We start from the raw sequence: 8896 nt of genomic DNA on the forward strand, positions 1-8896 counted from the left end.
GGTCACTTGCAATGACAGTGTTGTGTCTAACTGTAAGCTTGTCACTCAGAGTAACCTACAGTTAATTTAGCTGCTGGAGAAGAAAGATCAGGGGGAGAGGGGGGGAGAGAGCTGTGGTTGATGGGCCATTAGTTGTGTAAATACACAGCTGAGAGCTGCCGTTTCATTCAGACTGTTTAAAAAACAGTAACAACGGACGATTTTTCTTAGCGGATGCATGTCAACTTAAATCAATACATACAACTATTTTTTAAATCAATACAACTATTTTTTAAATCAATAAAAACATTTTCTAAATCCATAAAAGCATTTAAATTAATATTGGGAGTCATGTCGTTACTTTGTTGAGAATGTGGCCATGTAATAAGCGGGATAATTTGCAGCGACTTGTTCCTTATGGGGAAAATAACACCCGTCATGTGTGTGTAGAGGTGTGTGTGGTTAAAACACTTTCATGAAGTGAAGGAGGTTTTCCTTCTATAAAACAGCTGTGGGCAGCAGTGAGTGTCACGGACATGAATTCATAGATCAAGGCAGACTGGTGCACACACTCTCCTGTCCTGCCAGGCGACACGCCCGTTCTAAGCCGTGTCCCTCACTCCTCACATCCCAAGCTGCATCCCCACAAGTGTATTATGTTGTTACATCTCAGATGTTATGTTTCAGTTGTGCTCTGTCTATGTTCAGTGATGCAAACTTGTCAACTTTCGGCGAAATTCGCCGTTTTGAATCCAAAATAGGTCGCTTTTGTGATTCATGTAGATCTGCAATAAAAATATTTTTGGGGTATGGGGGGGGCTGGGACCCGGAGTAATCTGCGGCCGTGAGCTGTTATGTGCCATCATGGTGTTCTTTTTTATATATATTATAATGAAGTGCGAGCTGTGTGCTCGAGTCTTCCTGCCTGTCGGCTCTGCTCATGGTGGATGTATAATAAGGCTCTGCTGCTCCGACATGATGGTCTAGCTTCAGCAGCTACATTACCTACGGGTGCGTTCGTTAATATTAACTGTGCGTCCGGAGTCACTGTGGCACAGACTGGACCGCTGGTGAACAGCTGTTAGAACGGGCTGTTCAGGTGTTCAGAGCAGAGCTCCCTGTCGGAGCGGCAGAGCGTGATGTGAACTGAAAAGTTTTTCTGTGGCAATATTATTTAAGGAATCGTTGAGCTAGCTAGCTAGCATACATTGTCACTATCTGCTAACGTTAGCTTTAGCCTTCTATTTCTAATAGTTTTTTTCATAGGCTATAAACAGGGGTGGTATAAGTATATATATATATATTGTAAACTGTGTTCGTTATTCTCCGTCCAGGAGAGAAGCTTTAAAAGGAGACTAAATGGAGTCTCTGTGAAAGTTCAATTGGGTACTTTAATTAAAAAAGGCGCGGGTTGGTCACAAGCTTGATATTGTTCAGTCAGAAAAACAGCTGTGATCCGCTCCTCGTTAGGGAAGAGAAGAGGTGGATCTCTCCTCCGGTGCTGATATCCTCTACTGGTTCCTCCCCGCCTGCCGGCTCGCCTCGTCTCCAATGTCCGTTGTTGCATTTAAACAGAGGATTGGTTCTTTTCACATTCAATATATGCTTAACACGCCTTTTCTCCTCATATTCTCTTTCATCACTTTTCATTTAACACATTCTAAACGCTGTAATCAATACTCTAAAAAATACTTCTCGGCTCGTTTGGTTTCCGGTCATTCCGGTTGTTGTCACATGCTACTCTCGTCTGTAAACAATAATGTATTCAAATAAACTGTACCTTCATTTAATATTCAGCATGCTAGTATCTCGACATCTATAGTTGTAGTGTTAAATCAGTAGGCTTCGGTTTGCACCACTCCATATCATTTCGCTACTAAATTCACCTCTTTAGGAAATCGTATATTAGCCACATGCTAAATGCTAACCGTAGATGAAGGATTTTCAGAATAAAAGCTTAACTGCTTGTGCACAAGAATTTCTGTTTTTTCAGTATAAAAGAGCATTAAAACTGACGGCATGTTTAAACTACATTTCCCCATTAAAACATTGATTTTAATTTCTAACAATATATTGTACTTGAGTAAAAGTAGAAGTACTCAGATCTTGTACTTGAGTAAAAGTAGAAGCACATAGATCTTGTACTTGAGTAAAAGTAGAAGCAGTCAGGTCTTGTACTTGAGTAAAAGTAGAAGCAGTCAGGTCTTGTACTTGAGTAAAAGGAGAAGTACTCAGATCTTGTACTTGAGTAAAAGTAGAAGTACTCAGATCTTTTACTAGAGTAAAAGTAAATGTACTCAGATCTTGTACTTGAGTAAAAGTAGAAGTACCAGAGTGTAGGAATACTCTGTTACAGTAAAAGTCCTGCATTCAAAATGTTCCTCAAGTAAAAGTAGAAAAGTATTCCCATCAAAATATAGTGAAAGTAGCAACAGTAGAAGTAGTCATTGTGCAGATTGGTCCATTTCAGAATAATAGATATGATATGTTTTATAATGATTGATCATGAAAGTGTTCTCAAAGCTGGTAAAGGTGCAGCTAGTTTGAATGACTTTGTATACTGCAGGGTAGCTTGTGGATTTGCTCCAGGTGGAACTAAAGTCGGAATTAACACTTGATTATATTTCACATCATTCATCCAGATCTGTAAAGTAACTAAAGGTATTACATACATGGAGTGGAGGAAAAGTACAGCATGTACCTCTGAACTGTAGTGGAGTAGAAGAACAAAGTAGCAAAACATTGAAATACTTAAATAAAGTACAAGTATCTCAAAATTGTGCCCAAGTATAGTACTTGTTGAGTTTATGAACGTAGTTACTTTACACCATGTGGCTATAAAGATAGAAAGACTTAAGCCTTGCACAGAGGCATGAAAATACATTTTCAAAATGCTCAACAGTGCTGTCAAAATTATAAACTGACCGCTACACAATTTAAAACAAATGCTTTTATATATTTCTATTAGATGTGACTCTTTGGCGTTTCTGTTATTATTAACACTGCTGCTTTAGTTGTTCTGACTGCTAAAATCCTCTGTTATTCCGTGGGGTGGGGGAGCCGGGGGCTCGGATCCTTGTCACCTTTTTCATACCTGATGAGTTTGCATCCCTGTATGTTAAAAAGCCTCAGTCACCTTAATTCATGTAATAAAAACATCTCAGGTGAGTAACACTCCAAGCTTAATTTGCAATACCATGTTCAGCTATGTTACTATTTATAATGTTATTGTTGTTACATCAGAAGATGTAAATATTGGAATGATTTCTTAACTTACAGTAGGCTATTTTTTACAATGTGTGTTGGAAGGATTTATTAAATTACTATGAATATTGTCATTTTTGAAGGCTTTTAGAGAAGGGTGAACTATAAGCCTGAATTACATAACATTTTATACCTAAAAACATAAAAGCCACAATAAATGAATCACAATTATTCTAGTTATTTTTACCTCCCGTATTGCTTTCAACCCACCAGCTTTTATGGTGTTGTTTCGTCAATAACTGTAAGCTAGTCACATACAGTCTATGGTCACTCAGTCTCAGAGTAACCTACAGTTAATTTAGCTGCTGGAGAAGGAAGATCAGGGGGGGAGGGGCGGGGGAGAGAGCTGTGGTTGATGGGCCATTAGTTGTGTAAATACACAGCTGAGAGCTGCCGTTTCATTCAGACTGTTTAAAAAACGGTAACAACGGACTATTTTTCTTAGCGGATGCATGTCAATTTAAATCAATACATACAACTATTTTTTAAAACAAAATAAAAACATTTTCTAAATCCATAAAAGCATTTCAATTAATACTGGGAGTCATGTCGTTACTTTGTTGAGAATGTGGCCATGTAATAAGCGGGATAATTTGCAGCGACTTGTTCCTTATGGGGAAAATAGCACCCGTCATGCAGATGAGCGAGGGCAGATCACGTACCAATCACGGCCCTCACGTTTCAAACTTTCTGAAATGAATCGCTACATCTGTAGGTTACAACATGAACATAAAAGAACAGATAACACAAAAGGACATTGTATTTACAGGGCTACATGTACATACCTAGAGACATTGACAAGTACCAACAGTATATTTATATCTCGCCCTGTCAATAAGCCTCACCTTCTTGGCAAAAACTGTATTGTTTTTGAAGTGGTGGAGAGACAATGCACAGTTTGACCAACTGCTGTCACCCATGGCCAAAGCATATCTCTCTGTCCCAGCAACATCAGTACCAAGCAAGAGAGTTTTTTCCACAGCAGGGGATATTGTAAATGCCCAAACATCCCAGCTTCTACCTGGAAAGGTGGACATGCTCATATTCCTAAAAGATAACCTTGATGATGCTGAGTGAGTGAGTTAGTGAGTTAAGATTTGAGTTACTTGAAAAACTAAAGTGAAACTTGATTTATTCTATTGCAGGGTCTGATTATTATATTGTTGACCCTTTAAAATATTACTATCCTACTAAAATGCTGTACAAATCAGATTTATTATTTAATAAAGAAAAACAAATTCAAGTAAAAAAAAGAAGAAAAAAAAATCATTTTTCAATATCGCGATAAATATCGTTCCGTGGATTTTGTATCGCGATATTATCGTACTTTGAGTCTTTGGTATCGTTAGATCCCTAGTGGAGAGCTAAATATTTGTTCACCGAACTGCTACTGGCCCGGCCCGTCTGTCAACATTTTAAAAATGGTTTAACTATAGTTAAACCAATTAGTTAAAAACATTTTTAAATGACCATCTTGAACAGCTACAACATTAAAATACTTCTAGGCTGATGGAGGATATTGGGAGAATGAAGCCAACCTCACGTATGAAAGGTTACATGTGAATAGAGGGGCAGAAACACCTATTTGAATAATGGCTACTTCTTGCAAACATTCCACTTCGGGATGCTTTTATCCGAGGCGACTCACAATAGGTAAATGAACAATGAACAGCGGTAAACTGTAGCTCATTTACTTAAGCACTGTACTTAACTACAATCTTGAGGTACTTCAGACAAATCCCGCAACTTTATACTTCTGCTCCACAACAGTTCGAGAATCAAGAAACCATCACGTGTGAAAGGCTGCATGTGACTAGAGGGGCAGAAACCGTCTTGCACATTTACATTTCAATCTTGAACAATGAACAGCAGTAGACCGAAATCGGCTTGGTGTGTCCGGGCCTTTAGATGTAGTTGATTTAAATATCAATGCATTTACTCGAAAGAGTCCTCACACTTAAGCCACCAGTGTTAGTTCCTGAGGAAGAGCCACGAGAGCCTCATCAACCTATCTACAGGCTGAGGTTTGGCTCCTCTGGGCTTTTCACACTGCATAATCGTTGCCAACGACTGGATAAAAAAGATCACATACTGCAACTAGAGAATGCAATTCCTGAAGAAATTGCTAGTGGGAATGCTTTATGCTGAAATATAATGTGTAAGAAGAAACTGAATAATCAGGAATATTTGGATGACTGAATGGTTTCCATATGAATGAATATTAAGTTAAAAAGTAGCATGAAACTCCAAATGTATAAATAATGTTAAAGATGTAAGGCTTTGAATGTAGAATGTTATTCGTAGGAAAAGTTGAAAATGCAAAAATAACTGGTGAAATAGTAACATTTGGCAAATTTTATTTTCAAAAACCAGAAACAAATGGGGGAAAAAAACTATATAAAACGTTTCAAATCAATTACTAACAAATTATATTCAGTAAAAACACAAGTGAAAATCTGTCAATCATTACATGAAAAAAACTATATAAAACTGTTTGAATCAATTACTAACAAATATATTCTGTAAAACCACAAAGTGAAAAGGTGAACAAATATAAAGTAATTTTTGTGAAAGAACAAGTGATAAAACAACTATATACAGAAACTATTGTTCATTTGACACTTTAAAGTTCAACTGTTTAGGGAGAGATTAAGTTAGCTAGCAGCCTAGCAGCGTTAGCCCGTTAGCGCAATGCTAACGGGCTAACGCAACGCTGCTAGCTGTTAGCCCGTTAGTGCAATGCTAACGGGCTAAGACTGGATACGCTGCTAAGAAGCCGTTTCCTTTAATGTGTAAATTAATATCAATTGTCACGCCAGTAAACAGTCTCTGAACAAACTCAAACGGTGTGTTATACTTTGAAAAAGAGTTAATTTGACACTTTAAAGTTCAACTGTTTAGGGAGAGATTAACTTAGCTAGCAGCCTAGCAGCGTTAGCGCAATGCTAACGGGCTAACGCAACGCTGCTAGCTGTTAGCCCGTTAGCGCAATGCTAACGGGCTAAGACTGGATACGCTGCTAAGAAGCTGTTTCCTTTAATGTGTAAATTAATATCAGTTCTCACGCCAATAAACAGTCTATGAACAAACTCAAACGGTGTGTTGTACTTTTAAAAAGAGTTCATTTGACACTTTCAACTTCAGGTGTTTATGGATACATGAACTTACCTAGCAGTAGTCAGAGCAGAATAAATCTCCCGGGCTTGGTGTGACGCATCTGCTAATATTGATGCGTTCAAGGACACTCAGAAATGCTAAAGTTACCGATGAAGAGCGCTGGAAAAGAGACTAAATTAGAATATCTTTTGAATTTATGTTATATATTTGTTTAATAATATAATTTGTTCACAGTGTACAAATGTGAGTGGTCAGGATCCATTATCAAAAACAACGTCATGCATAAAGACTGACATGCAGAAAGAGCTTTGAACCATGTCAGTTGGAGTGATGACATCATCGTGTTCCATTACACAGGTGTTTGTATTTGAGCTAATGAGGCGTCCAGAGATCAAAGGTTTCCATTGTTCTGGATGAGAGATAAACCTCTTACACGTGAACTTTTTGTGGAAGAACCGTAACAGATATCTGTGAAATTTCAAAACGTGAAGCATGTCAAGGAAGTTGACTATCTGAAGTGTAATTTTTGTGTACTTTCTGGTTAATAATGTGGCCTTTTTGGCAGTTTAGCTAAAGGTGTGCGGCTGCTGCTGTGAGGAAATATATCTGCCTGAAATTACAATGGGCTTTAATGGAGACATGTTGAACGTTTTTGTCACTTCATACCCTCAAGAGGCACTTTGTTTAATTATTTTTGCTTAATTATTTGTCATTTTTCAAGCTATGGGATGTTTTCCTACGTTTGTCATGAAAACTTATGTCTCAGGAATGTAGGGTTTGGGAATTATGGCAGTTTTAAAAAAAATATGAAGGCAAATTTCAAACTGTCCTCCACTCTAACTCTGACATCACGCACTCTGCCTTAACGAGCTGCGCAATGTTAAAGTTCAAATGTTAAAAAGGTGATGAATTATGGGATGTATCTCTGGAATTATTAAAGTTATGAATGAGAAAAGTAATAGCCATCGATTGCCGACCGAGCTGAACGTTTTGATGTTTGAATGGAGTTTCTGCGATGTTCAATGCGGGAGAAGAAGCGCGGCAAAATAAGTCCGCGGAATAATCAACTTTTCGTGCGTAGAAGAACAGTTAGTTGGAATGCTGTTAACAGCATTTCCACTAAATAAAAGAAGTACCACACCAGTGTTGTAAGATATTTCAATACATTTAAAGGGGACCTATTGAGCAAAATCCACTTGGAACAATTATCCAAAATCCACCAGTGAAGATTCAGAAAGTTTCAGGAAAAAATATTTACTCACTTTTTGTCCTGATCCGTTTATATAAAAACCTGTCTGAAAATGAGCTCATCCGATTTTGGACACTTTATGATGTCATAACGATGTTTTGGCTTGTATAACCATTAGTGAATAACCAATCAAGGTAACATCTCCCACCTTATCACCTGAATCTCCTCCTAGAGCACCATTGTGTTATTTTTAAACCAAATATCTCACAGAGGGGCGTGGGGAGTGGCACCTTATTTTCATCTAAGTAACAGACACAGAATCAGCATTTTTGAAACAGGGCTGAAACAGAGGGGTTTATGGGATGCTACAATGCATGATGTGTTTGGTATTTCAAGCAAAACACTTCAGAGACATGTTTTGTGTATCTGAGACAGTATAATAGGGGACTTTTAAACATATACATATGAATAGCCCTAAAGCCAAACACAGTCACCGGCAGCTCTCACTTATTGATCTGTGTACTTGGTATAGGTGTGGATTTTTTTTGGCCCGGTGTCACCCAGTACCCACAGGCTGGATTCAAACCTGCATCTGCTGCAGCAGGAAGCCCAGGGTGTTCCTTTCTTGACTACAATAACCTAAAATAATGTTGTAGGCTATACCTACCTACCTGTTCTGGGAGGGAAAAAAAAATTTTTGACCGTTGGTGCTCATCCTAATTTTCGACCTATGTAACAACATTCATAATTAAGTAAATGTAACACCCTTTTCACCCCGGTTACACGTTTAATTTGCCCTGTGCGATGGGTGCTGTAAGTAAGGAAAGTGGGGGATGTTGAATTATCAGGCGCCCACAGCAAGCGAGAGAGAGAGAGAGAGAGAGAGAGAGAGGGCATGCATTGGTGCTGATTGTTGTTGGATTGAGGCTGATAACTACAGCTCAGTGAGGTAAAGGACCAAAGTCCAAAAATGTATGTAAACAAATATTTTCAAAGCACTCCTTTATAATTATTAGTATAAATAACAACAGGTTTGAAATCATTCCAATGTATACTATAGGACAGTAAACCAAAAATATCGTTTAAAACTGGAGATATTAAAAGAAATGCATGAATAAATAAATGTTAACTATGTAAAATAAGATATGAATGAACAACAAAAATAAAATACATTACATTTATTTGTTATTGGCTATGGGTTATTGGTTATGTTCACTTATTTGATTATTAAAATGTAAACCGATCTTTTTCATATGGGTGTTTCAGAGTTGTACCCCCTAGATCTAGTCTCTAGTAATTCTGCTCAAAGTGCACCAGATTGAAGCATTTTACTTTAAAATGTTAAAA

This window comes from Notothenia rossii (assembly GCF_949606895.1).
Source record: "Notothenia rossii genome assembly, chromosome: 5".
In the NCBI taxonomy this organism is placed as follows: Eukaryota; Metazoa; Chordata; class Actinopteri; order Perciformes; family Nototheniidae; genus Notothenia; species Notothenia rossii.